At 41.7% G+C, this 9,170-nt stretch overlaps 1 pseudogene; it reads left to right on the top strand.

The window, feature by feature from the left end:
• Nucleotides 1–428: 428 nt before the first annotated feature.
• On the top strand, nucleotides 429–1,262 carry LOC125109893 (frataxin, mitochondrial-like; annotated as a pseudogene).
• The last annotated feature ends 7,908 nt before the right edge of the window (nucleotides 1,263–9,170 follow it).

Raw genomic sequence — 9,170 nt, 5'->3', positions numbered from 1 at the left:
CAGACTCAATCCCACCCCTCACCTTCTTCCAGAACTGAGCTGAAGCTCTGGCTTACTGATTACAAAACTTTTTTTTTAAAGTTATTTATTTATTTGAGAGAGAGAGTGTGTGTGCACAGGGTGTGAGCAGGGGGAGGGATGAAAGGGGAGGGAGGGAGAGAGAGAGAACCCTAAGCAGACTTGGTGCTGAGCTCAGAGCCCCAGTGGGACTCGATCTCATGACCCGGACCAAGCTGAGCCACCCAGGCACCCCTGTTTACACAATATCCTTATAGACAATATCTGTTCATGATAAAAATGGTACAAATGGTATAAAAGGGTGACAACAGCTCTTCCTTCCACTACTGTCCCCAGGCTTCCAGCTTTCTGTCCCAGAGGCAGTGTCTTTCTCATCTTTGCAGAAGTCCTTTGTGACAAAAGATAACGCGATGTCCTCTACATCGTACTCTCCGCATGTCTTTGACCTTGGAGGGAGGGCGCAGTGGCCGCAGATGGTGAGCAGCATGTGGTCACTCAGCGCCCCGCAGCTGACCCCCTCCTGCCCCACGGGGCACCTCCCAGGGTGATGGAGGACGCCCGCCTTACGGCCACGGTGGCCCGCACATGAGGACTGCAGCAACCTGCATACCCAGCAACCTGCTGGTTTGAGCCTCCATGGCCTTCAGCACATTGTGAATGTCAAATAGCAGGTGTCTGATGACTGTGTGGACAGCGGGAACTTCGGGGGACCCTGGCTCTCTGGATGAGACCACCCATAAAAGACTGGCAAGAAGACCCTGGACTCCTTAGGAGAGTTTGTTGAAGACCTCGAGGACAAACCTTACACATTCGAAGACTGTGAGGTCTTGTCTGGGAGTGGTGTTTTAACAGTTAAACTGGGTGGAGATCCAGGAACCTATGGGATCAACAAGCAGACCCCAAACAAGCAAATCTGGTTATGTTCACTTTGGCGGGGTGGGGGGGCTAGACTTAGGACTGGATGGGGAAGAACTTGGTGTACTCCCAGCACGATGTGTCCCTCCAGCATCTGCTGGCCACTGGGCTGACTAAGGCCTTAAAAACCAAGTGGGACTGATCTTCTCTGGCCTCTTCTGGAAAAGGCACTTGATGCCCAGCCCAATTCCAAAGACATTAAAAGCTATAAAGCCAAGACCCCAGGCTTTCTTCTGCAGCTAAGTGTCTGGTTTTTTTCATTCCAGATTTTGAAGACGGTTGTCTGCTATGTCTCAGCTCTGTGAAAAGAAAGCGTTGCCTGCCACCCTCCCCCAAATTCAGATTTTTAATTTCCATAGTCTTTAAAAAAATTTATTGTCTGATTTCTTCCTTCACAGGATATCCCTTCTCTTTGATAATGTCCATATATGCATACATTTATATATAACGTTACAACAAAGAAAAATAAGAAGGAGAAATGACTTGATTTCACTATCCATTCTTTGAAGGACTGAACGGCAAAAAATCACATAAAGAGCAGCTGGCCAACTTCACCTCACTGTCTACAAATGAGACTCATTCAAGAGTTGCCTATGAATGTTAAAACAACAATAGCAAAAACCTGACCTTGAAGTTGGTTTCACATCAGCACCCTCAGGGTGCAGATCTGCTTTGTCTGAATGACTGCAGAGTATTCCATTATGTGGATTCATGGTTTGTGTGACGGGTCATCTCTTGATGGACATTTAGATTAGTTCTGTTCTTGCTGTGACAAACTATACTGCCAATAGTATCGTTGTGCAAAGGGATTTGTGGGCCAGTGTGACTACGTCTGTGGGACTTCTCTTACAAGCACATACTTTGGCTGCTGGGGTCTTTGCAAGTTTTGCTAGATTGTTACTATGTTCCCTCTAGACAAGTTGAACTCATTCACAATTGTCTTTCATTTGGGGACTGGCTGCTGGCTTTGCCTCTGAAACCAGAGCCAGGAACCACAACCCACTTCTCATTTGTGGCTTATCTCTGGTCTATTTCCCGCCCACATGGACCACCTTTTTAAAAAACCACTTTTCTTCCCCTCTAAAAGTAAAAAACCACACACTAAAACACATGCACTGTGTGGAAAGAGGGTCTTCCTTATCTTTTTAAATTTTTTTAAAGATTTTTATTTATTTATTTGACAGAGATCGCAAGTAGGCAGAGAGGGGGCGGGGAAGCAGGCTCCCTGCTGAGCAGAGAGCCTGATGCAGGACTTGATCCCAGGACCCTGGGATCATGACCTGAACTGAAAGCAGAGGGTTTAATCCACCGAGCCACTCAGGCATCCTGGAGAGAGTCTTCCTTATCTTATTTAAAACTGTATACCTTCCTCCTAACACACTCTCTGATCTATAAGAGGCACTTGGTAAATATTGGATGAGTGAATGAATGAGTAGAGAGGCTGAATAAACTTAAGACTTTGACTCTTCATCTCTCACACTCAAGGGGGCCAAATGAAGAAACATTATATAGGAAAGCCGATGGGTTGCCTGACATGAAGCCATCTTCCTTCGAGCAAACCCTGGGTTTTGTTCCTGTCCAGTCCTCCTCCATGTCATTCTAGTAAATTCTGACTTGTCTAAGTCAGTCATACCATTCCTTTGCCAGTGACCAGCTTAGAAAATGCATGTGATCCCATCCTGGCCATGGAGAGGTATTGAAGTCCCCTGATGAAGGTTTCCTCACTGACAAGACATAAGCTGCGTGAGGAGTCATAGTCCTCTGCTGCTGGAGGTTGTCATGTAGGTGTGTGATACCTGGACCTGGGGCAGCCACCTTGGGGTAGTGAGAGGAGCCAGCCCAGGGTAGACTGACACGTTGATAAGGGCAGAGCCAAAACAGAAAGAAGCTATCCTTTTGGTTAAACACAGAGCCACTGAATGGGCCAAGTCCAGATGGCCAAACCTGGAACTGCTGACTGTGGTATTTGCTATTACATGAGACAATAATTCATTACCATTTTCTCTAACTTGCAGCCAAAAAGCAGCCTAAATGAAATCTGTTCCCTTGATAAGTTACAAAACTCACATGCCTGAAGTGCATTTATAATGCAGATGAGGGACACTGGAAATTTCAGAAGCCTTGTGTATCTTGAATTTGTTTTGCCTAATCAACAGGGGGAAAACTAAAATGAGTATATATATATATATGTATTGTTTAAAATATGGCAGTAGAGGCAAGCACAAAGGGAATAAAAGATTTGTTTCCTTATCATCAAAGATGAGCAATTTCAGCATTTTCAGATAGACCCTTCCAATATCCTTTCTCTGTTTCCTTACATATGAAGTTAATGTAGGTAATAGTAAAATATAATGGCAATTATCTAGGTTTTTTTGTTTGTTTTTTTACGAAGCATAAACATTTTTCTCTCTGTGGTCAGAGAGCCCTCAATAATGTGATTTTTGATGGTTGCGTGCATTTTGGGGAACAGCTCTGCTGGATTTCCTGTTGCGGCTTCAGGCCCTCCCATTAGGGAGGTCCAGTTACATCATCTTCTCCCTCTCTGGTTGCCAAGGGTCTAAAGGGTGGAGACCAAATATTGTGGTCAGCCTGAGTTTCTCAGTGGAGTCCTTTAGTCACTGTTGATTCGAATCACCCAAAGAAGACCTTAAAATGCAAGCCCCAGGGGCTCAGCACACTAAAGCAAACGCTCAGGGCAGCCCTCGAGGTAATTCTGATGCACGCTGAAGAGTAAGAAACATAGAACTCAGCTTTGATCACTTTCCAGGCAAAACCTGCTCTCTCACAAATTGACTTGGGGCACCTCCTCCTCTCCATTTGGGCCGGTGAGGCTTTACACCACCGTCTGTCCCTCCTAGCTTGTACTAGAGTCTCTGCCACTCTCCTCACCAGCTGCTCTCCACCTTGGGGAACTTTCAGCGGTCAAACTCTTTTCTATTACCAGAATTCTGGGAACCCTTTCCTGCTTCTCTGCAAATTCCACCTGTTGGCCCCAGGACCTCAGTTGACTCTCGAACTGTCAAGACAAAGTCTGATGCCTTTCACGTAACAACGTCTCATCTATATATTCTTCTCTTTTTTCATCCCATACAAATGCTTGGTGCCCCTACCAGGTACTCACTAGAGCAAAGGTGTGATGAGGAGTGAGACTTGTCCCAAGGCTGGCTGCTATTCAGCTCTCAGGTTCCAGCTTACGGTGTCCCCCTCTCAGTGAGGCTTCCCTGGGCGACTCTACCTCCATGGGCCCTACCCCCGTGCCACCATCATCATGCTCTACCTGTGCCTCAGTGACCTCTTCATTCCTTAATTGGTTGCACCTTCCATTCTTGAAGGATATTTTCTCTAGATATAGAATAGCTGTTCTTTTCAACACTCTAAAGAAGTTACAATTTCATGGTCTCCACAGCTGTGAATGGAGTCATGGAGTCCGTGAGTCATGGATCCATCATGGTGTCCGTGAGTCATGGACCCTTCAAATCACTGTTCCCTTATTGTGACATTTTTCTATGACTTCTCTCAAAACTTTTCCCTAATCTTTGGTTGTTGTATTATGATGTGCATAGATGTGGTTTTCTTGGTATTTATCCTGCTTAGGTTTAGTTGAACTTCTCGAACCTGCAATTTTATACCTTTCACTAACTCGAGACACTTTTGAATTATGGCCATTATTAAAATTTTTTAAAAATTTTAATTAAAAATTTTAAATTTTTTTGGCCTTATTCATTCTCTTTTCTCTTTCTAGACCTACAATTCCATCTATGTCAGGTCTTTTGATATTGTTCCATCAGTTCGTGAGACTCAATTCATTGTTTTTTCAAACTTTTCTCTCTCTCTGTTGTTTAGATTGAAAATTTTCTCTTGAGGTTGCTTACTTTTTTTTTTTTTCTTACCACTTTCAATCTACTCTTAAATCCATCTTGCGAACTTTAACAGACATTGTAAGTTTTCAACTCTTGGATTTCCATTTGGTTCTTTTTTAAAGTTTCAGTATTTCTGCTGCGATGTCCTATTTGCTTATACATCATGAGCATATTTTCCTTATGTCCTTAAGCATGGTTACAGGAGGTCCTTTAAAAAAAACCCTTGTCTGCTAATTCCAACACTTGGATCCTCTAGGTGTTGGTCTCTTTTGATTGTCTTTTTTTTTTTTTTTTTTTTGAGGATGGTCATGTTTTTCTGCTTTTTGCACATTGAATAATTTAGGGTGTATTCTAGGCATTGTGAATGGTATGAAAGCTTTAGATTCTGTTATGTTCTTCTGTAGAATATTGCCTGCCTTTCTTTCTTCCTTTCCGATTGTATTAATGAGGGCAGTTGCAGTCCTTACCCTCTTGGAGCATACAGTCTAGCAGAGAAGATGGATATGAAACAAATAATTACATGGTTAGAAAAGGGAAACTGGAATTAAAAATTTAAATAAGGCTGACTATCATTACTATGTGTAACCATGGCACAAAGTGCCTGACAAGCTTCATTTTATTTAATCCTCATTATTTCCTTCTAAAGTGGGTGTGTTAGTTTCATCTAGGGAGGCTGGGAGGCTGGGAACAAGAAATGTTAGCGGTGGAGAGAGTCCTGTGATGTGCAGAGGATACCAGTTTTGTTACCACTTCAGTGTGGGACCCAGAGAAAGCTTATCCCCTCTATAAATGTTTGTATTCCTTTTATAAAAACTGGACAAATATAGTGACCTCCCAGGGTTGTGGCAGATGAAGGAGGTGCAAGTGTTGAACACCAGAGAAAGAGACTTTGGAAATCACAATGTTCTTAGAAATGCAAAGAAGGGTAGTGGCATGGGATCTCTCTTGGTTTCTCCTGCAAACTGTTATGGTTGTGAGGACATAGGTGCTTGGATGTGTTTACATGGCGTAGCACAGGTCCTCCTTGGTGGAATGGTTGGGGCTTTTCCTTCTCACTGCCTTGTTGACCGAAGAAGGGATATTTGAGAGGGGTGTTTACTCTTCCTTCCAGCAGTACTGGAAGTCAACCAGGGAGATGTAGGAACACAGTGGATGAGAAGCAGCTGCAGGACAAGAGAGCTGGAACAGGAATTGCAAGTCGTGGTCAGGCACCTGCTTTTCCAGGGAACTTCTTAAGAATTTATCTGGTTCATTGGAGCTGGGGATGGTCAGAGAAATAAATGATGCCATGAAATGTTCCAATGTCAGAATTATTGGGATCCTTGAGAGGGTGGAGAGAGAGAGGACTAGAAGACATATTTGGCCAAATCATAGCCAAGAACTTCCCCAATCTGTTATGTGAAACAAGCAATCGTGTCCTAGAGGCAGAGGGAACACCCCCCTCCCCAAGATCAATGAGGGCAGATCAACACATAGGCATGTAATAGTAAAACTTGGAAATCTTAGAACCAAGGAAACCTTTTTAAGGTCAGTTAGGGGGAAGAGATTCCTTAAGTACAGAGGGAGGAACATCAGAATAGCATCAGACCTGTCCACAGAGACCTGGCAAGCCAGAAAGGACTGGCAAGACATATTCAGTATACTAAATGAGAAGAATATGCATCTAAGAATTCTTTATCCAGCAAGGCTGACACTCAGAATAGATGGAGAGATAAGAAACTTCCAGGACCTACAAAGACTGAAAGAATATGTGACCACTAAGTCGGCCTTGCAAGAAATATTAAGGGGGAGGTTCTATAAAAGTAGAAAGACCCCAAGAGTGATACAGAACAGAGATATACAGAGATAATCCATAGAAACAAGGACTTCACAGGCAACATGATCACAATAAAATCTTATCTGTCAATAATCACTCTCAATGTGAACAGCCTAAAACCTCCCATAAAACAGCACAGGGTTGCAGATTGGATAGAAAGACAGAACCCATCCATATGCTGTCTACAAGAGACTCATTTATACCCATAGATACATCCAGACTGAAAGTGAATGGATGGAGGACCATCTTTCATGCCAAGGTACCGCAAAAGAAAGCTGGGGTAACAGTTCTCATATCAGACAAATTAGATTTCAAGCTAAAGACTGTAGTCAGAGATACAGAAGGATGCTATAACATTCTTAAAGGGTCTATCCAACAAGAAGATGTGACAACTATCAATATCCATGCCCCCAACATGGGAGCAGCTAACTGCATAAGCCAATTGTTAACCAAAATAAAAAGACACATTGATAATAATACCTTAATTGTAGGGGACCTTAACACTCCATTCTCAGCAACAGACAGATCAGCTAAACGGAAAATCAACAAAGAAACAGGAGCTTTGAATGATGCACTGGACCAGATAGACCTCATAGGTATATACAGAACATTCCACCCTAAAACAACAGAATACTCATTCTTTTCAAGTGTGCATGGAACTTTCTCCAGCATAGACTACACACAGGGTCACAATTCAGGTCTCAACTGATACCAAAAGATTGAGATTATTCACTGCGTATTCCCAGACCAAAATGCTTTGAAACTGGAACTCAAGCACAAGAAAAAGTTTGGAACAAGTTCAAACACCTGGAAGCTAAAGACCATCCCGCTCAAGAATGTTTGGGTCAACCAGGAAATCAAAGAACTTAGTCAATTCATGGAAACCAATAAGAATGAAGACACATCGATCCAAAACCTGTGGGATACAGCAAAGATGGTCCTGAGGGGTAAATATATAACAATCCAAGCCTCACTCAAAAAAAAAAAAAAAAAAAAAAAAAAAAGAAAAATCCTGAATACACAAACTATCTTTACACCTTAAAGACCGGGAGAATCAACACTAAATTAAAACTAACCCACGCATGAGAAGGGAAAGAATTAAGATTAGAGCAGAGATCAATGAATTAGAAACCAGAAACACAGTAGAACACATTAAAGAAACTAGAAGCTGGTTCTTTGAAAGAATTAATAAGACCGATAAACCACTGGCCAGACTTATCCAAAAGAAAGGAGAAATGACCCAAGTTAATAAAACTATGAGTGAAAGATGAGCAATCACGACTAACACCAAGGAAATAAATACAATTATCAGAAATTATTATCAACAGCTATATGACGATAAATTAAGCAACCTGAAAGAAATGGATGCATTCCTGGAAACCTATAAACCACCAAGACTGAAACAGGAAGAAATTGACAACTTGAACAGACCCATAACCAGTAATGAGATTGAGGCAATGATCAAAAATCTCCCAGAAAACAAGAGTCCAGGATGTGATGGATTACCTGGGGAATTCTACCAAACATTCAAAGAGGAAATAATACCTATTTCCCTGAAGCTGTTTCAAAAAAATAGAAACAGAAGGAAAACTTCCAGGCTCTTTCTATGAGTCCAGTATTACCTAATCCCCAAACCACGCAAAGACCCCATCAAAAAGGAGAATTTCAGACCAATATCCCTGATGAATATGGATGCCAAAGTTCTCAACAAGATCCTAGCTAATGGGATCCAAGAGTACATTAAAAGGATATCTATCACGACCAGGTGGGATTTATCCCTAGGATGCAAGAGTGGTTCAACTTTCATAAATCGATGTGATAGAACACATAAATAAGAGAAGAGACAAGAACCACATGGTTCTCTCAACTGATGCAGAAAAAGCATTTGACAAAATACAGCATCCCTTCCTGATTAAAACTCCACAAAGTATAGAGATAGAGGGAACTTTCCTCAACTACATGAAATTCATCTATGAAAAACCCACAGCAATTATCATCCTTAATGGAGAAAAGCTGAGAACCTTTCTATTGAGATCAGAAACATGACAAGGATGCCCACTCTCACCATTATTGTTCAACATGATACTAGGAGTCCTAGCAACAGCAATCAGACAGCAAAAAGAAATAAAATGCATTCAAACTGGTAAAGAAGAAGTCAAACTGTCTCTCTTCACAGATGACATGATACTGTATGTGGAAAACCCAAAAATCTCCATCCCCAAATTATTAGAACTCATATTGCAATTCAGTAATGTGGCAGGATACAAAAATCAATGCACAGAAATCAGTTGCTTTCTTATACACTAACAGTGAAACTGTGGAAAGAGAAATTAGAGAATCAGTTTTATTTACAATAGCACCAAAAACCATAAGAAAACTTGGATTAAACCTAAACAAAAACGTAAAAGATCTATACTCTAGGAAATACAAAACACTCATGAAAGAAATGGAAGAAGACATAAAAAGATGGAAAAACATTCCAAAACATTGGAAGAATAAATATCGTTAAAATGTCTATGCTGCCCAGACCAATCTATAATTTCAATGCCATCCCAATCAAA

The sequence above is a fragment of the Lutra lutra genome, chromosome 9 (genome assembly GCF_902655055.1).
Source record: "Lutra lutra chromosome 9, mLutLut1.2, whole genome shotgun sequence".
Taxonomy (NCBI): Eukaryota; Metazoa; Chordata; class Mammalia; order Carnivora; family Mustelidae; genus Lutra; species Lutra lutra.
Note: the sequence above shows the minus strand (reverse complement) of the source record. Positions and strands in the feature narration are given on the sequence as shown.